General features: G+C 37.4%; 1 pseudogene across 1 annotated transcript; it reads right to left on the bottom strand.

The window, feature by feature from the left end:
• Positions 1-265: 265 nt before the first annotated feature.
• Positions 266-3,245, bottom strand: LOC147484475 (uncharacterized; annotated as a pseudogene). The gene is made up of 7 exons (XR_015205554.1): positions 3,213-3,245; positions 2,786-2,963; positions 2,161-2,379; positions 1,854-1,951; positions 1,075-1,250; positions 666-754; positions 266-453 (listed from the first exon to the last, which is right to left on the bottom strand). The product of XR_015205554.1 is annotated as an uncharacterized LOC147484475 (transcript).
• Positions 3,246-21,205: the final 17,960 nt, after the last annotated feature.

The following is a 21,205-nucleotide window of genomic DNA, read 5'->3' as shown; positions in this document are numbered from 1 at the left end:
AACTATACTAGAATTACTGTATAGCAATAGAGAAGTGAGCATAGCAAGAGATGAGAGGAGGAGAAAGATGAAGGAGGGAGATGAAGAGAAGGGCGGAGAAGAAAGAGAGTGGGATATGGTAAATATATATATATTTTTTCATGCCCCAGACACCCTGAACCTACACAAATGACAGGTTGCATATAGAAACAAATATATTAACTTATCCATTTTTCCTTTTCATACCATTTGATAGGTATATAATGGCAAATAAACACAAGCAAAAAACTGAAAAAGTACGATATTCATTGAACTATAAATATAACTTCAAAAGAGTTTCGAGAGTTACAAATTCTGATTTACTAAGGGTTACAAATTTTCATACGATTTTCCAAACAATCTTGAATCTTCAAAATGCAATACCAAGCATTAGTAATGGCTTCACTAATCCTAGTGCAGCTCCACAAAGTCCATCTAATTTCAAAAAATGGTCACAAAACAAATAATGAACTCAAAAATACAATCATACTAATTAATTAAATCTTTGAACCCCCCTAAAGATAGAGCATCCCATATCTCTAGAACAAAAACAATGATTACATAAAATAATATCAGTGCATAAAAAGAAAACTTAATAGTAACAAGTTAAAAAATAATAAAATGGAAAGTGGGGTCTAAGTTTTTACCTTGACGAGGAGCTTGAGGTGAGCATGATTCATCAGATTGGAGAGCAGTTCTTTTGGTATTCTTGTTTTTCCATCCATAAAATCGATACCTACACACCGAACAACAACAAAATGATCTATCACGTTTAGAAAGAATTTGCCCAACGTGAAAAGATTAATTAATTGAGCTATTCTCGAAGGCTTTAAAATACTTTAGAAACAAAAACACCACTTCTACAATCAATATGTGTATCTCATGCCTTATAATTAACACTATATATCCACATAATCGTATGACATTGACATGGCATGCATTTTCATGGATAAAAAGTAGTATACAAGATGAGACTATTGCCTACAACAATGGAAACAAAGAAACTTCTTCATATCAGTAACACACATAATAATAGTGCGTGAGCATAGAAATTACCTTGCCTTCAAACAGATCTCTACCAACAAGCCACATATATGAAGAATTCTTCCAACCAAACACCTTGGAAAACCCTCAACCAATTGAGTCTTTATGCTCATCTTCTTCAACTTGCAATAATTAGCAACATCTCAACAATGAAAGCTCATAGAAAAATCTATGTCAACCCACAATACCTTAACAAGATGAATAAAACTATTAGAACCCGAAGAAAACTATAAAACCATATAAGCATAATTGTCAATCTATTAGAACTCGAAGAAAACTAACTAACATTTCCTTTCAGCTGAACTCGAATGAAATAATTAATCGTTAATTATTTGAACTACTAAAGTAATTAATTAATGTTCTACCCTTCTAGTTAATAAAATCAGCTCTAATGACCGTGGTTTATATATCAATAACTTCTCCTAGTTTCTTGCTGCCTTTGGTGACTGAGAAAGTGCGAGACTTTTGTGTCTGTGCCCTTGTGCAAAAACAAAGAAAAATGGATGCATGGCACAGGTTCTTTAAATTAGGGTCTTTTAGACATACCCCTCCCCCAACCCCCCCACAGAACGACAGTGAAATTGGACACGCCCCATGTCCCCCCAAATCCAATATCCAACAGTTAAGCTACTTCAGAAAGTTAAAATTCATCTTGTAGCAGTTGGATTGGGGGAGGGGGGCGTATCTCACTTTGAAACGTTATGAATGTCAGAGTGGAATATATGTATACAGTATACTCGTGAATAGGTAGTGATGGGATCATAATGTGTCGTATTGTGCCAAGTTTTTACCTGGATCAATAAGCCACCCCAAAGGAAGCATGTCTAAGTCAGGCCATGAGTTTCCCCACAAGCCCGTTGATCCTATCATATTAGCTGCAACGAAGTTGCTGACGCACAAGTTTGTATAAGTTCCTTTGAAATTCTTGGCAATTATAAGCAAAAGTAATGAACATGCAATCCGCATCAAAATTAATGTTTGGGATTTGGTAGTTCCAAAACTGAAATTAATGAGCTAGTAGAACATTGATTTATATACCTTGTAAAGAATGACAAGAGGTGCTAAATATCTTTAGCATATATCCATATCTTCACATACCTTGATACATTAAAATGAGAAGCTACATCACTCCATGAATCCCAATCATCTCCTGTAACCCTATACATGTTCACAAGAGGGCTCACATCCTTGGCCATAGCTGGTGTCGACCGACTCCAGGAGAGAGAGAATACACGATAGGGCAGTCAATCTCCTTCAGTACCTGCATAAAGATCTTTATGTCATCTCTTCCCTTTACATGAATCCTTCCTTGAAACCCTGCAAGACATCCTAGCCAGCTGAAAACCAGTTTGGTAGAAGAATAGTGTGTGACTTCTCTGAAACTACGGTTATTTCATTGAGGTCCAAGTCATCACCAAAGATACAGTCGTGCTTCACTGTGTCAATGCAAACATGGGTTAAAAAGAAATTAAAGAAGAATATGTTAGAAGAAAATCTTAAGTAATTCGGTTGAACTACAAGGATCATATGGTATTCCAAAATTCCAAGAGTACATTTTTTAAGTAATTGGTTGTGAACACCAGTAGTGGTGTTCATCATGAGAAAATAGGAGCACAAAATATATTACAAAAAACATCGCAGAACAGGATTTCATCTGTAAATCTCTGTTGCGTGAATATTTCATCATGAAAAAATATGTTTCAACCGCAAGAAATTTTATTACCGAAATCCACACCACACTCGGCATACTGTTGATGCAGTGACCTCAAGAAAGCTCTTCCTGCTCCCAACTTAGTATTCACGCTCATGAAACCTTGTGGCATCCATGCACATTTTCTGTCTGTCAGGCCTATATCTTTTGCAGTCCAGAGTCTTCCAGACTCATTATAAGCAACTCCTGGCTTAAAATATAAAAAGTCAAACAAATTTATTAATAGTAATGAAAAGTACAAAGTGAAAACCAAAAGTTCAATCTTGATTCAAGCCATTCAATTTACAGTTAATTTAAACACAAATTAAATAACTTTGGTTTAATTTTTGAAATTTGTTGATGGGAAATTTTATTTTACCAAATTGGAATTTACGAAGCATTTCAACAAACAAACATCATGGGCATCGGATAGGTGTCAGAACGTTTTTATTCACCAAACGTTTTTATCCGGTGAAAACCATATGACAACCATCAATTTCTAATAAACCGATGGTTGTTTAGACACATAAATTCACCAAACTTAAGAAGAAAACTATCGCGTTTCTTAAAAGTCCTAATACAAGTAAAGTAAAAAATAAAATCGAACCTGAATATGGCTATATAGATGAAGGGAGAGTGGAGAGGCGAGATAGCTGGGAGAACAACGGCGGTTGCCATCGTGAGTTCGTGAGAAAGAGAGGTTTTTTTTCCCGATTTATGTTTTCTTTGGAGGTTTTCTATTTTGACATACGAGCGCGATTTCCTTTTTGTTTCCCTCTTTTCGAAATTGCGAAGTGGTTTGGTTTTTTGAATTTCTAACACTTATCACACGGTTTTCAAGTGTTAGAAATTAATTCTTAAAATTCATCCGAATTGAAGTAACACTTTACTGCATTCCCAACGTTTACAAAGCATTGGCAAATTATCAACTACTAAAAACTGTTACAAAACAAAAAAAGTGTGTGTTACAAATATCCTGTTATGGTGTAGTGGAAAGAACTAGAAGAAGCGAGCTCGGGGGGTAATTGATAGTGAATCGTCAACTGAATCTTTGATGGAGAAGGGGAACGGTGGTCTTGTTACGAGGGAGGACAGAACACAAGAACCATTCTGGGACTCACGAGCGTCTTATGGGGGGAGGTGGGACGTCTGGTTCCTGAGGAGGGTCTGTGAGGCGACCTGTCCAGGGTGGTGGTAGTGGCAACCAAGTCGCTCCACAGAAGAGGATGAGGGAGAGCTCTCCCCTGGATCTGGAGGAAATCGGGTTTGTGGCTCGCCGGCCCGGCCTGGCAAAGCGGAAGGCTGATGAACCTGATCTTTGGGTCACCAAGCTGGCGAAGATCGTGGACCTGTCCACTGGGGGAGGTTCTGGTACCCAACCCGAGCAAACTAGGGGAAAGGGGTGAGGAGCTCGCGCTTGAGGACCATTCTCGATCTTGGCATCCCTAATCTGGAAAGTTTTGAGAAGGGATCTTCTTTAGCTGGAATTGGTGCTGGTGGAAAAGGGAAGGGGAAGGTCGGTGCCCGCGAAGCGGAACAAAGACGACCTCGAGAAAGGTGGTGGGGACGAACTGGAGAGGAACTGGGTGTACGTCAATCCCAGGTCGGGCAAGAAGCATATGGTGAAGAGGTCAGATTGTAGTTACAAATATGCGCCTATTGCTACATGCTTGCTGGACGGGATTGTTCTTGACGGTGACCGTAAGGAACTTGATGAAAACTTGAGGGCGATGGATTTGGCCGCATGTTTGGTAAGTGTTTAAGCTCTTGTTGTAGTTGTTTTTTTTTTTTTTTTTTTTTTGTAAGTAGTTGTGTAACCTTTGTTGCTATTGTGTAGCTTCTAGTGGGTTATCAGAAGTTGAAACAGATGGCTCAGATAGGCGAGTCTGAAAAGGGTGAGTTGGAAAAGCTCAAGGAAGAACTGGCAAATGTTAGGCAGGTTCAGATGGCGGAGCAGAGAGAGTTGGAGGAGCTGAAGAGGGTGCACAACAACGTCTTGCCAGAGAAGCTGACTCTGGGTAGCTCGAATGCGGAGCTCGAGGAAAAGTTGTCTGCTGTGACTGAATACACCAAGACGTGTAAGATGGTTTCTCAGAGAGCTCGGCAGACCTATGAAGGTTTGGGTCAAGACTTTGACGAACTGGAGCAGATGTATCTTCAACTGAAGGAAGACCATGATCGAACATGGGGCTCCAGGTACACCTATGATCGACGTACCTGGAGATGCTAGTAATGCTCCATCTGCCAGTCATGTCGTCCCTGCTGAGCGATCTGAGGATGTTGTCACTGCTCTCGATGTTGCTGCTCCTACCTTTGATGTTGAAGTTGATGTTGCTACGCCCGAAGAACTGGAACCGTTGTAGGTTGAATCGTTGACGAATGTTGTTTGATTCCTTCTTTGTAAGTCAGTTATGTTCCTGGTCTCTTTGTAAGTTGTTTGGAAGTGGTGAAGATATAATAGAGCTGGTTTCCTGGGCTTGCCTGGGCAGTTCACTTTTTAAAATGGTTGTGGCGTGGGCCAGATACATTAAGAGCTGATAACCTGGGGAAACCTGGGCAGTTCGCTTCTACTAAGAGTAGTGATAAGCACCCCAAAGTGTATTATGAAACCCCATTGAGACATATAAATTTGGTTAATTATGTGTTTAATAATCATGAAATAAATATGTTTTCATACTTTTGCAGGTATTTGCAGTAAACATGGAAATATTGGTTAAACCTGCAATAAAGCACGAGGAACGGCGTATATATGAATTCTCCCAAATCCACATAGAAGCATCAAACTTCCAAAGCTCCTACCTCGAACCGGGACTCGAATCGCGACAAGAGAGCCGCCGGATAATCGTAGGCGATGAACTCTACGCGATAGCGGGAAGTTGTAAAACCGCCCAAAAATACCGGATCGCCATCGATCGCATTACATGGACCCACTATCGGGGCCACAAGATTGATGAGTCATCAATCATGGAGCATGTCAAAACAAAGATAACAAATTATTGGTGCAAAGTTGACACCTTGCATGTAATAAATTAGATTAGGTGTTAATAGTGAAAAAAAAGGCAAGGTGTCACTTTGTTTTAATGTGGTGGATAAAAATGAATTAATGTGGTTTGATAATTCACGTGGGAGGAAATGAGATTTCTCTCAAATGGAGAAGAAATTAGACAAGGGTGGGGGACACTCCATTTACTCTCTTGACTTATTTTCCTCACATGGCATTATTTTAGTTCCTTAGTGAAAACAAGGAGAAGTTAGTTTTTAGTTTTTATTAGAAAGCTTGTAATAGTTTTAATGGAGGAACACTTGTTTCTTCTAGAAAATTAAATAGAAGTGAGTTTGAGTTTGATTGTTTCTCTCTCTCTCTCTCTCTCTCTCTCTCTCTCTCTCTCTCTCTCTCTCTCTCTCTCTCTTGTGTTTTTTTTAGTTTATAAATCCTTGTCCCAAGGATCATGAGCTAACTTCCCCTTTGGGGAGTTAATCCAACTCATGTGAGGGTAAATCAATTTTTGTTGGTTTGATAGGTTGTTAGGAAGAACAACTAGCTCTACACCCTATCCCAAAATGATAGTTGGTGTAGTGTCTAGTTAGGAATCAAAACAATGAGCTTAGAGATAAGTCATTGTTTAGTTCCACTTGCTAGCATGTGTGAGCTCTTAAGTGAGCCATACATGCTAGGGATCAAATCTTTTCTTCCATTAGGGGCTTGTCTATGAGTCTAGGAAGGATCAAATAATCTTTTTCAAATCAACAACTAATGATAGTTCACATGAGGAGGATTAACTCTCCACCTTTCTTTCAAATCTCTATTTTGGTATTAAGTGCATGTTTTCAACGTTAATGTCTTTCTTAATGTTTTGTAGGAAGGAAATCCTAGCTTTAATATTATAACCTTACTCCTTAGTTCCCTTAATTGTAACATCCAATTTGTAGTTGTTCTAAACTTTAGGTTAGTTCGAATCCTTATTCAAACTCTACGAAACGAAGATCGTGAGTAAGGAACCTTGAGTGCTTTTGCATCAATTTAGAGACATCAAAACTCTAAGTAGTAGTAAAGAGCATATATCAAAATGTACCGGGCCGTTTCTAAAGCCATAGAACTTGTGCTAAATATCGGAAGTTGCATCAAGGGGGAACCCCCATTCTCTTCATTCCTTTCCTTGTCGTTCGTTTGCGTTTTTGTAGTTCAAATTCGTATTTTTACTTTGAAATAGACCTGTAATCTCACAAATTTTTCGTTCCACTTCCAGGTACCAAAAGTTAGGACTGGGAAACAACAATACAGGCGATTATAAGACTTCTGAGAAAATTTGAAAGTATTCTGAATTATCGACAAGCGTCTTGTGAGGTGTGGAGTCACGTCTTGCTGAGTGGGATTCGCGATCCGGGTGAATTTCTTCAGTTTTTGCTCTGTTCAACCACCAAAGATCTCCGGATCTACCTTGATCCATTTCGGGCCTAAATATCCGCCCTCAGACGAAAAATTCGATAATCCTTTGGGATTAATCGCGACGACATTAATTCAAACGCGTTTGTTTCAAGGCGGCTTAAAACGCTGAAGGGAGGTCTATTTTCTTACATACTCATTTTTCCATTCGGTTGCGGTATCGTTACCAGTTCTTTACTTCATCCACCATGGCATCTTCATCAAACATTGCATCTTCATCATTCATGGTACCTCCCAAACTCATTCCCGAAAGCAATCCTTTTCGCCTATGATGGATTCCAATGCCTATGGCCATCTATTCCATGATTACATCACAAACATTGGGTGGTCTTCCCTAATTCTTCAACCGACCAAACTTATTCTCCGAAGTTTGGCTGCATACTTTTATGCTAATATGGAAGACACACCAGCATTCAACCATGCGCATGGTTTCTACTTTAGAGCGGGTTCATAATCCGAAGTTGGTGACACACCTCATATCTTTTTCGAACAACAACAACTTGCCCTAACTTTGGACCTTCCATACCACTTAACTCCTTTGCATCTTGGCATTACATCTATCAAAATTCATACCGTTCCTTTCGGTGGCAAGCGTTCGCGAACTCTTATGGTGATGGTCTTGAGATCAAACGAAGGAGATGGCCATGTGCCATGGGGCAACATCACCATTCCATTAGCAAGCATGACCATGAACATGGGGACCGCAATGCTATTTGTACTCCCGAACATTATGGGAGATTGGCATTTTTCTCCGCCAATGAGGCTGCGTCATATTGATTGTGCACTAGCTCAAGGTCATGCATTATTTAACATTTTAGGTTGTGTTGTCTCAACCCTGAAACGAGCTCTCGACTTTCAGGATCAAGATATACTTTTACCAACCACCGCTTGCGAATCATGAAGACACATTTCCCACGGTTTGCGGCTACTTTTCATGATCGGGTAAAGGTGGATTCCATGTGCCCACAAAGCGTAATCATTCGGCCTCGTTGAGGTTTCATTAATGGAAGGCGTCCTTCCGACGAGGCATGTTCGATGTTACCCAAAGGACTAAAAAAGATGAAGACCAATTTGAGGGAATCCAGGAGACAAAGAATGGGCAGAAATTTGGCAGACTATTATCTATTGGCGCGATGCTAAGGAAATGCATTTCCTTAAAGAGGACGCCAGACCTTCACATCCTGCTGGATGGTAAATTTGAGTTTGCCATTGTACATATATCTAGCTAAACCTTATGTTTGGTGTGCTATTGTTTTTCATGTTTCGTATGCTATGTTTTTTTTTTATTTCGTGTGCTATGTTTAGTGTGCCATTGAACATTTTCTTGTTCTTTCTGAATAATATATTATGATCTCCAACACTTCTGTTCCAGCAATCTAGTCCTAATTTTGCTCAAGGTTCTCAGGTACTTTCTCTCTTTAATTATTGATACTTCGAGGACTAAGCATCATTCAGTTTGGGGGTGCTTTAAACCTGTAGCAAAAATTAGGCATCTTGTAGCCTGTATATAGTTTTTATTTTCATATTAATAATTGTACTTAGTAACAAAGTCTTGTTTCCTTTTTCAATGATGAAAATTGTCTAGAAATCTTATATTAGTATCCGAATTAGGATTTGTTTTTAAGAAACTTTAGATAATATGTATGCAATAGTTTATACATCTTTTCATGAATATTCATGTACTGAGTATCATCGATTGTACATAACAGTAAGTTTCTGGAACCAACGGTTAGTTACTTAAACTATAAATCCTGTGAGAATCTAACCAAAAGCCTTGACATGAGTGATTTGTGTGTGATGACACAGAGGAGTAGTTTTTCCGATTAGAGGAAATCACGCATCTACTTACTTGATCACCATCCGAACCCTAGGCGAGAATTTAGGCCTTCTTTGGATCGACATAGCTAAAAATTCTTACCTATTACAAATATTACCGCTAGTCACTCCACTGAACCTTTCATCAAACCTTTCACTTTCACCACAAAAATTCCTTACCCATCTATTAAACCAAAATAAAAGAACCTACCTAAGTGATGAGTATGAGAAATAGGATGAAATGTGGAAGAATAAAGAGAAAAACTTGTCCTAAATATAAGTCGGTTATTTGCTTGAAGGAAAGGAAAATAGAATCATGTTCTTAAGCCATATATATATATATATATATATATATATATATATATATATATATATATATATATATATATATTAAAAAAAAAAAAATTCTTAGTATCCGGAGGCTTAAGAACAAGGTTGGAAAAACTCGGTTAGAAGAAGGAAAGGAAACAAAGATCTCTCTAGTGTAAATATATGAAGACCCTATTCTCTCATACTCAGTAAATTTTGATTATCCATTTCCATTTTCTTGTACACTACCACCTAAGCCCCCACAATACCTAATAAAGACCTCTAGCTCAATTAGGGTAGGGTGGTGTGATAATAAGTAGTAGGCGTGATTGATCGACATCGGCTCCTCCGATTCGACATTGTCATTGAGATGTGAGGAAACGTGTGCCCAGCATTACCGGAGTTAACAAAACCCGAGTGGTGGTAAAAATTTTGAGTGGAATTGTGTTTTGACACATACCGCGGAGAACCCATTTAGGTACGCTCTCAAGGGATCAAAGAAACAACCCCGCTAGTATATTTCAATGAAAAGTTCATCGCATGAATAATCGTATGTAGATGTTTTAATTATTGAATACATATTAACTTGAGTTTCAAAGAAATCAATCCTCGTTCCTCGCTAAGGAGATGTATGGATATCCGAGATTAATTTAGGAAACGAGTTTAAATCATTCGAAGTCGTTGTAGTATAAATGAAGTTTGTGAGTATCTTTTCTCGAAAACTCTCACGAGGTTATAACTTCGCCCACTAGGGAATTCCTAGTGGTTTAAGGCCTTGTTGCATATGGTCAATGCAACCGCGACTCTCTAAACGAGAATTAGTTTAGGACTACACATTTTTGCCACTTATCTATTTTAGTGTCTCTTCTTTGCTTGAGGACAAGCAAAGTGCTTTTTGGGGTAGTGTGATAAGCACCAAAAGTGTATTATGAAACCCCATTGAGACATATAAATTTGGTTAATTATGTGTTTAATAATCATGAAATAAATATGTTTTCATACTTTTGCGTGTATTTGCAGTAAACATGGAAATATTGGTTAAACCTGTAATAAAGCACGAGGAACGGCGTATATACGAATTCTCCCAAATCCACACAGAAGCATCAAACTTCCAAAGCTCCTACCTCTCAAACCGGGGACTCGAATCACGACAAGAGAGCTCGGACAATCAATGTGATGAACTCTACGATAGGGGGAAGTTGTAAAAACTGCCCAAAATACCGGACCGCCACTGGACTGCACATGGACCCACTATGCGGGGCCACAAGATTGGATGAGTCATCAATCATGGAGCATGTCAAGACAAAGATAACAAATTATTGGTGCAAAGTTGACACCTTGCATGTAATAAATTAGATTAGGTATTAATAGTGAAAAAAAGGCAAGGTGTCACTTTGTTTTAATATGGTGGATAAAAATGAATTAATGTGGTTTGATAATTCACGTGGGAGGAAATGAGATTTCTCTCAAATGGAGAAGAAATTAGACAAGGGTGGGGGACACTCCATTTACTCCCTTGACTTATTTTCCTCACATGGCATTATTTTAGTTCCTTAGTGAAAAAAAGGAGAAGTTAGTTTTTAGTTTTTATTAGAAAGCTTGTAATAGTTTTAATGGAGGAACACTTGTTTCTTCTAGAAAATTAAATAGAATTGAGTTTGATTGTTTAGCTCTCTCTCTCTCTTCTCTCTCTCTCTCTCTCTGTCTTTTTTTGTCTTTTTGTGTTTTTATAAATCCTTGTCCCAAGGATCATGAGCTAACTTCCCTTTGGGGAGTTAATCCAACTCATGTGAGGGTAAATCAATTTTTGTTGGTTTGATAGGTTGTTAGGAAGAACAATCCAGCTCTACACCCTATCCCAAAATGATAGTTGGTGTAGTGTCTAGTTAGGAATCAAAACAATGAGCTTAGAGATAAGTCATTGTTTAGTTCCACTTGCTAGCATGTGTGAGCTCTTAAGTGAGCCATACATGCTAGGGATCAAATCTTTTCTTCCATTAGGGGCTTGTCTATGAGTCTAGGAAGGATCAAATAACCTTTTTCAAATCAACAACTAATGATAGTTCACATGAGGAGGATTAACTCTCCACCTTTCTTTCAAATCTCTATTTTGGTATTAAGTGCATGTTTTCAACGTTAATGTCTTTCTTAATGTTTATGTAGAAAGGAAATCCTAGCTTTAATATTATAACCTTACTCCTTAGTTCCCTTAATTGTAACATCCAATTTGTAGTTGTTCTAAACTTTAGGTTAGTTCGAATCCTTATTCAAATTCTACGAAACGAAGATCGTGAGTAAGGAACCTTGAGTGCTTTTGCATCAATTTAGAGACATCAAAACTCTAAGTAGTAGTAAAGAGCATATATCAAGTAGTTTTTACTTAATTGAACTAACCGGTTTCCGGATTGTTACGCAGTTCGTTGATGTGACGACGCTTTGGCTAACCGAAGTTGGTTTTTAAGGATGTCCCAAATTTCGGTTAGTAGATCTAACTGGTTTCCTCGTGCCTATTCGACATCTGATTCGTTATTTTACATTTATGAAATGCATGTTTATTTTCCTTGCTTTTTTCTTGATGTCTTGAATGCAATTTGCCTGATGTTATTGCAATTGCCTAGCGTTGTAGGTTTCAACTGGTAAGAAGTGTTAAGGCTATGTAGCCTTTGAGCTCGAGTGAGCGTCTTGCTTTTAGAGAGCATTCTTCACTGAGTCGCTCGTAGCGTTGTATGTTTCAACTAGTGAGAAGTGTTAAGGCTATGTAGCCTGTGAGCTCAACTGAGCGTCTTGCTCTTAGAGAGCATTCTTCATTGAGTCACTTCTAGCGTTTGTAGGTTTCAATGTAAAAGCGATCTGCTGAGAAATGATGATAGCACGTGTTTAGCACATATGAGGATGCGAACCGTTTGTGAGCGGAGATAGTAACTGCCTTGTTTTGTGGAATTTGAAAAGACAGCGGGTCATGAGACACGTTGGTTAAGGTTTCGATGTAATAATGGTATGTATTGGGAAGTGAACGGTTTTTACCATAAAAACGTTATTAGAGAAGTGGTGGGGTACTAGCTCGTTTTTTGTTTGGACTTTTGCCAAAGCTCTTGAGCGCTTCAGGTTAGTTTCAAACTTCTTTTCTTTTCTCGTTTTCTCTGATATGTAGGTTTTGTATGCTTGTTGTTTTGTTCTTTGCTGAATGTTGAGTTGTCAATAGAGTGTAGAATGGTTAGGAAGACGGTGATGACGAAGGATTTTTGGTCCCTCCAATGGGAAGGGTGAGGGAGGCCTCTCCGCTCGTCTTGGAAGAGATTGGATTCATGGCTCGCTGTTCGCGCGATCCGGTAAGCGGAAGGCGCAGGCGGTTCGACTCTAGGGCCACTAAGTTGTCTAAGGTGCATGTTTAACCGAGGTGAGGTGCTCAAAGCCCGAAGTTCTAGTGGTGGGATCAACCCGAGCGTTCCGACCGTGATAGTATTGAGAAAAAAGTTGACTCACGGGTATTGGTGGTGGTGGGCAAGAAAAGCGATTGCTAGAAGGCGCCGCTTAGGTTCTCCGGGAACACCGGTGGCTTACCTAGGAAGCAACTTCGTCTATACTAGTAGGAAGACGGGGAAGAAGCGTGCTGTGAAAAGGTCTGATTGTAGCGTCAGGTCGGCACCCATTGCTAATTGTCTTTTGGAAGGGATTGTTTTGGAAGGTGACAGGGAAGAACTGGACGGCCAAGATTTGGACAAGAATTTGAGGACCATGGATATGGCTTGTTGTTTAGTAAGCTTTTAATCTTATCTGGTACTTTTATGTCTTATAGACGAACTACCTACGTATCAAGTTCTCTCTCTGAAGGGAGACTTGAATCAGGTCAGACGTAGTTCCTCATCCTCTTTATATAGGCAAGCGCCTCCTACTCTGGCGCGTCTGGTCAGATCCAGGTCTTCAGGTCACTCGTGAACCGTGATGGCGAGTTAAAGATATTTATTGTGACGCGTGCCTAAAGCTACAGTCTTGATGGTAGTAATAAAGACATACGTTATTAACCATTGAGGCGAGCGAGAGTCTGAGAGATCGTTGCTAAGAGAGGTCGTTCGTGTGTAGCGAGCTCGTGTGACGAAGACTGCAAGTCGATCGGCAATTATGTAGCCAGTCTGATTGCCATAGTTGAGTCGCTATAAACCGAGCTATGAGGACGAGTATCATAGGTCGGTTGGGATTGTGTTTATGCTGGACACGTGTTTGATATTCATTGGATGTGAATATTACTCCCCCACAATCGTCTACAAATCTCAAACAAAGTTACTGTATATTCGATAAAACCCTATCGAAAAGTTCCAGAAATTGAACCAATTCCATGTTTTGTAAAACATTCTTCCGTTCGAATAGTTAAATCCCCAGTTCTGGAAACCCCACATCATCTCATTGATACCCAAACTAAATTGAACTTAAACAATGAATACCCATTGAAGATTTAGGTAATATTTTGGATAGTGACGTAGTGTTACAATTTTCTTAATGCCTCCTCACTGAACATCAAGAAGAGCAAATTTATAAGAACAATTTGGATTTGGATCCCATGTTCATAAGACTCATATTTATATTTTACTCTCACGTTTTTTTAAATTATAACATTTCTAATGAATGGAACTCTCATCACCAAGTCACCAACAACAATTTAGCATTCATGCTTGCAAAACGAGATTGTGGAGGAGTTCTTGCCAGTCCTTTCTGAGTAAACGGTATCTTCCCATGAGCGCCTGAGTTTAAGGACCCCAACTTCCACCATTTTTGTATTTTCATATGAAATGACCGTCAAGGTGTATTTATGTCCAATGCACTAAGATTGCATGGAAGTGGTAAAAACTGTCGTGGAAAATTGTGTTCCCATAATAATAACAAGGTTTTTGACCCGGCCATTTGGCCAGACTCTTTTGTGAATCTGAATATTGAAAGCTAGCCATGAGCTCTGTTATGGTCTAGTTTGAACCTAATCGGCTTCATAGGTCCGGAGAACCTGATGGGCTTTGTAGGTCCGGAGGAATGAATGGGCCATTAGGACGAAGTCCAAAGAGGAGGAGTACACAAAAACCATAGAGCGGAGGATATTGAGTAATTGGCTAGGCGGTGGATCTGTATGTGCCATGTAGTAGAGGACACGTGAGAGTAGCACAATGGATGGATGAAAACAAGATCAATGGTTAAGCGTAGAGTGCGGAGGACCGAGTATAAGAGAGAAGGAAAAACCTAATAGAAGAAAGGAGGAAAAAAGAGAGAGAGGAAGGAACAGCCAAGGAAAAGGAGAGGAAAACCTAGGTTAAGAAATTAGGTCATAACATTGGCGCCGTCCAAGTGGACCGAACCCACGACTACGCCGGTTAAAAGCCACGGTGCTAAGAGAAGAGATGGCACCACCGAAAAGAAAAGCAAGAGAAGATACAAAAATAGAAGTCGTTAAAGCAAACAGTAGAGAAGTGGTTAATCAAACAGAGGTGGTAGGAAGAGAAGCAGATCTGGCGGCAGTGGAGAGAATGAGAGAGATGGATAGGCTGAGGGAAGAGAATGAGAAGTTTAGAAGAGAAAGAGAAGCGGCGGAGGCGAGAGTAGAAGGAAACGAAAAGGAAGGAGAGTCAGAGGAGGAAGAGTCATTTGGAGAACCTTTGCAGCCGGTAGACGGAGAGCCAGATCCACAAATGGAAGGCGGCGGAATAACAGATAGGGTTACTTTGCAGCAAGTTCAATACATGCTAGAGAAGGAGAAAGAGACCATCCGACCAACACATCAGGAGAACAGAGGAGTGGCGAACCAGATAATAGCAGGACTGAGTCATAATCCACTAGCACCTGGCGGTAAGAGCAACGGAGGTTCCAAGGCGATTTACACCGCCTCGGTTTGATGGAAAAGGGGATACAGTGCATCATGTCCAACACTTTCGCCAACAGTTGGCGTTATGGCAAGAAGATAAGTTCGATGGCTTATGGTGTATGCTTTTTCCGACGAGTTTGAAAGAAGGAGCTTCTGATTGGTTTTACCGACTACCGGCGGGAAGTATACACGATTCAGATGATATGGAGAAGCATTCGCCACTCACTATATCCACCAAAAGAAAAGGGCAAAGTGGATGTATCCGCTATTATATGTAAAGCAAGGAGAGGCGGAGACATTACGAGAATTTGTCTCTAGATTCAATGCGAGGCTATGAAGGTTGAGAATCTGGATGAGAAGATCATGCGGTGATAGCATTCAAAACGGAGTCCGCCAAGGGGAGTGAGGTGCACATGTCCATCGTTAGAAATGAAGAGAAAATATCGAGTCTCGCAGAGTTGTATCCGAAATTGGAAAAATACATCAGATGTGAAGATTATGTACTGCGGAACAGTAGAAGAGGGGGGAAAGGAGTTGGTGCGGTGGAAAGGGAAAGTGAAAGGAAAGGCAAAGGGGTCTACGAAAATAGGAGTTACAAGATGGAAAGACCCAAAGAAAGGGAGAGACAGGAGGATAGGGGCAGAAAACCATACGAAGAGAGGGTGTATACGCGGTTGAACAAACTGCTAGAAGACATCTTTAGAGTCATAAAGGATAGACAAGATTACATTCCACCGCGGAGCCATCCAGAAGAAAGACCGGACAAACCATATTGCAATCACCATCAGATAAGGAACCACGGAACAAACGAGTGTTATGCATTGCGATGGTTGGTCCAAAAAATGATAGATGAGGGGAACTTAAGAGAGTTCATTGCAGGCAATAGAGAAGAGGAAAGAATACCGGAGGACCGCCGCATTCTGGGAACCATAAATGTCGTATTCAGTGGTGAAATTCCAACGCAGAATGGACAAAGAGATAAGATGAGGAGGACTGCGCAGATGCAACAAACGTGCGAAGTAAGTCTTCTACCCAGGGCAATTCCGCGAAGTGTCACGGGGTACAATGACATAGCTTTCACAGAGGAGGACACTTATCAATCATAATCTAAGTAATATGCACACTTATCTATTGAATATCAAATATTAGTGCGACGTAAAGATCAGTTACCAAAAAAAGAGTTATGAAGATCATAAAATCAATTTACCTTTGACCTGAAGCTACGATCGTAGTCTGAAGCAGTAGGAGGTCAGAGATCAGCCTTTTCTTTATTTCCTTGGAGTCGTTTATACATTGTTGCAATTTGCATAATTATCAAACAAAGATAGTCTAGTTCCCCTAAAAGTGTACCAAGATGTTTTAAAGAGTACCAAGGTCGGGTGCTTACTCATTACCAAATCACAATGGACGAAAAGACCTGCGAAGAGAAAATACAACACATCTTGCCAAAACACTTTCTGAAGACTTTTGGACTCAGCCATAGTTTTGTTCATTGGTATACTACTCTTCTATTACAACTGCTCCATTGATTATCATCACCTTGTCGTTTAAACCTTAAACTTTGTCTTATAAATTGAAAATAGAATAATATATAGTAAATATATATAACACTTCTTCGTTCGAGAGTCAGGTCATTAATTATCTAATACTAACTTTCCACCAACAGATTCTAATTTCAACCAATAAATTCTATATGTTTCAGCAAATTAAACATACTACACACTATTATAGTCTAAAAAAGGTGTTGTAAAATAAACAAATTTGTACGGTCAAAATATTAGAATCAAATCATCTAAATATTAATATTATGAGACTTTCTAAATAATTTTAGGATCAGATCGATCATCTAAATATCAATCATAATATTTAGATTTAGATTTAATTTGGCAATTAATTATGGGTTAAAGTTCACATAGAATTGGCAAAAATTTGCATTGATCCCTTCTTTACTTCTATATCTATTGTTTATTATCATATCATATGCTCATTTCCTCACCCAATTCCGTGGAAGTGGTTAAGCCAACCAAATACATTTAAGTTTTGAGTTAACTTATACATAGCGGCATAGCGCATGTTTGGATTGAGCACCTTGCATGTGAAGCAGGTCTACCAGTATATTTCAAACAACTCTTTGATGATACCTTAACACAAAATAATTTTTCCAACTGTATGTTAAGTAGTCGTAGCAACTACGACATATAGTTCCTTTATCATTTGTTTATGTTAGGAAAATAAACATGTTTGGAGTCTCTTGGAGAAGAAGATTCCACGTCCAATCCGCAAAAAACTATTTGGAGTTACAATGTTAATGGAAATTTAAATTGAACGTAGTTGTGTGGTGACTGGTGGGGATTTGGAAAGTTAATGGAAATTAAAGACTGGAGGTCCATGTACGTTAGAGGTATGATCTGACCAACTATAGCTAATGTGAAACACATACTTATAATCCTTAGATATATATTATAGCTATACCCAGAGACTTCAGATTTTTCTAAACTCTATTACTAATTACGAACAAGTAGGATATAAATAAATAATCAATCCCATCTAGAGTTTCAGAGAGTCTCCAACTTTTCCATTGCTAAAAACAATATTTTAGCCAAAAACGATTTTCCTAAAACTTTTACGCCATAAGGAATAGTTTTCACACTAACCTCAGGTGAAGTTTAACATAATAAAGTTCTAGAAAATGACAATGAAACTATGAAAGAACAAATGAAAAAATAAATTGAGTTGTTTGAACATTTACTTTATGCATTTGTTAACCACACATGTGAATGAGAAAAATGAAAAAAAAAAAAAAAAAAAAAAAAAAAAAAAAAAAAAATAATCATAAAATAAGTAACAGTACGGATGTACACCCAAAACAAATAAAATTGTATTGTATACACTATATAAATAAGCCTAACAAATAAAGTTGGATCAATTTGATGTGTCATCCACTGTGGGATTTAGACATTTAGTCATAGTTAAGGATTTCAAAAACTACAATTCCAGTAATAATAATTACGACATATTCAAATTAAATTTCTGCATTTTATAATTTCCAATTTTAGTGGAATAACGATATTCAATTAAAGCGGACGTTGGCTTAAATAAATTATATAACTATTGATTTAATTAAAGTGGACGTTAGGCTTAAATAAATTATATACCAAACCAAACCAAAACAAAACAAATTACATGTGGAAAACTAAATTATACAAAAAATAATATCACAAAATATATAATAGAAAATTAAAAAAAATAAAATAACGGCAAACCAATAATGACAAATATTTTTAAAAATATATATATTTGCATGAAACTAACGTCAAAGAACAATTAACGGGAAACATAAAACTAGATGCAAATGCATCAAACTAACCTCAAATAATATTTAATGGGAAATCGGAAATTTGATGCACATGCAAGTATTAAACTAATCTTAAAAAGTAATTAATGGACAATCGGAATATGGATATAACTGCATTAAACTAACCTCAAAGAATAATTAACGGGAAATCAAAACTTGGATGTAAATACATCGAACTAACATCAAAAAATAATTGTCGGGAAATCGGAAACTGAATGCAAATGTATTGAAATAACCCTCATAGATTAAATTAATGGGAAATTGGAAAATGGATACAACTATATTGAACTAACCTAAAAAAAAATTAACAATTTAAACTGGTTGCAAATGCGTGAAACTAATCTTAAAAAATAATTAACAGAAAATTAGAAATCGGATGCAACTACACTGAACTAATTTCAAAAAATAAATTTGATGTAAATGTATTGAACTAATCTCAAGAAATAATTAACGACAAATCAGAAACTATATGCAAATTCATTGAACTAATCTCAAACAATAATTAACGGGAAATCAGAAACTAGATGCAAATGCAATCTCATTGAATAATAAACGAGAAATCGGAAACTGGATGCAAATGTATTAAACTAATCTCAAATAATGATTAACGAGAAATCGGAAACTGGATGCAAATGCATTGAACTGACCTCAAAGAACAATTAACAGGAAATTAGAAATTGGATGCAAATGCATTGAACTAACTGCAAAGAATAATTAACAAGAAATCGGAAACTGGATGCAACTGCATTAAACTAACCTCAAAAAATAAATAACAGAAAAATCAGAAACTGGATGCAAATGCATTGAACAAACCTCAAAATATAGTTGTGTTATATGTTGTGGGAATATCTCGATAAGTATATATAGTTTTGCATTTAAAACGGTATTTATCTTATCTTTTTTCTTATTATTGGGAACACCTTGCTATTCGAGTAGCATCAATATGAATTTCGTCTTATTAGACAATCTCACAAAACTTCAATCAAACCTCTATTATTAATTAAATAACAAAATAAAGTTGAAAGGTTTTATCAATGACGAGTTATTTTTTTTACTAGAGAGTACGTGAGGTTTTCATGTTATAAGAAATTTGGATGAGTAATCAATACAATATTTGCATATAATAGTTCTACATATATAGTTGCATATATTTTTCAGAATAATTAATGTGACAGGTCCCGTTCGTAGATAATATTTGAAGATCCCACATAGTGAGTCAAGTATAATTTAAAAAATAATTAACAGGAAATCAGGAACTGGATAATCTTTGGTGATCCCATATAGTAAATCAATCATAATTTATTTTTGTCATGTTTGCAAAGACACTATAAATGGATCAGTAGAAAGTTGGTATTACACTCCACATTGAATAATTAAAAGGAAATTGAAAACTTGATTCAAATACATTGAACTGAGCTCAAAGAGTAATTTATGCAAATACAATAAACTAAACTCAAAAAGTAATTAACTAGAAATCGGAAACTGACTGCAACTGCATTAAACTAATTTCAGATAATAACTAACGGATAATTAGAAATTGATGCAAATCCTTGAAAAATATTTAACGGAAAATCGGAGACGGTATGCAAAAATGCATCAAACAAACCTCAAATAATAATTAACAGGGAATCAGAAACTGGATGCAAATGCATTGAACTAATCTCAAAAAATAATTAACAGGAAATCAAAAACCGAATGCAACTGCATTGAACTAACCTCATAGAATAATTGGCGGGAAATCAGAAACTAGATGCAAATGCATTGAAATAACCACAAAGAATAGTTAACGAAAAATTAGAAACCGGATGAAATTGCATCGAACAAACCTTAAAGCATAAATAATAAGAAATAATAAACTATATGCAAATGTATTGAACTAACCTCAAATAGTTATTAATAAGAAATCGGAAACTGGATGCAAATGCAATAAACTAATCTAAAGACTAATTAACGAAACATCGAAAAATGGATGCAACTGCACTAAACTAACCTCAATGAATAATTAACGGGAAATAATAAATTTGATACAATTGCATTGAACAAATAAACCTAAAAAAATAATTAACGGGAAATTGGAAATTGGATGCAAATGCATTGAACTAACCTCAAAGAACAATTAACGGGAAATCGGAAATTGGATGCAACTGCATTGAACTAACCTCAAAGAACAATTAACGAGAAATCGGAAATTGGATGCAACTGCATTGAACTAACCTCAAAGAATAATTAACGGAAAATCAGGAACTTGATGCAAATGCATTGAAATAACCTCAAAGAATAGTTAACTGGAAATCGAAAACCAGATGTATAGTAACTGCATCGAACTACCATCAAAGCATAAATAACCAGAAATTGGAAACTAGATGCGAACTAACCTCGAGAAATAATTAACGGGAAATCATAAACTGGTTGCAGATGTATTGAACTAACCTCAAAGAGTAATTAACGGGAAATTGAAACCTGGATGCAAATGCAATAAACTAATCTCAAAGAATAATTAACGAAACATTGAAAACTAGATGCAACTGCACTGAATTAACTTTAATGAATAATTAATGGGAAATCAGAAACTTGATACAACTACATTGAATTAACCTCAAAGAATAATTAATGGAAAATCGAAAACTAGATGCAACTACATTAAACTAGCATCAAAGAATAATTAAAGTAAAATCGAAAATTTGATGC

The sequence above is a fragment of the Coptis chinensis genome, chromosome 8 (genome assembly GCF_015680905.1).
Source record: "Coptis chinensis isolate HL-2020 chromosome 8, ASM1568090v1, whole genome shotgun sequence".
NCBI classification, from domain to species: Eukaryota; Viridiplantae; Streptophyta; class Magnoliopsida; order Ranunculales; family Ranunculaceae; genus Coptis; species Coptis chinensis.
Note: the sequence above shows the minus strand (reverse complement) of the source record. Positions and strands in the feature narration are given on the sequence as shown.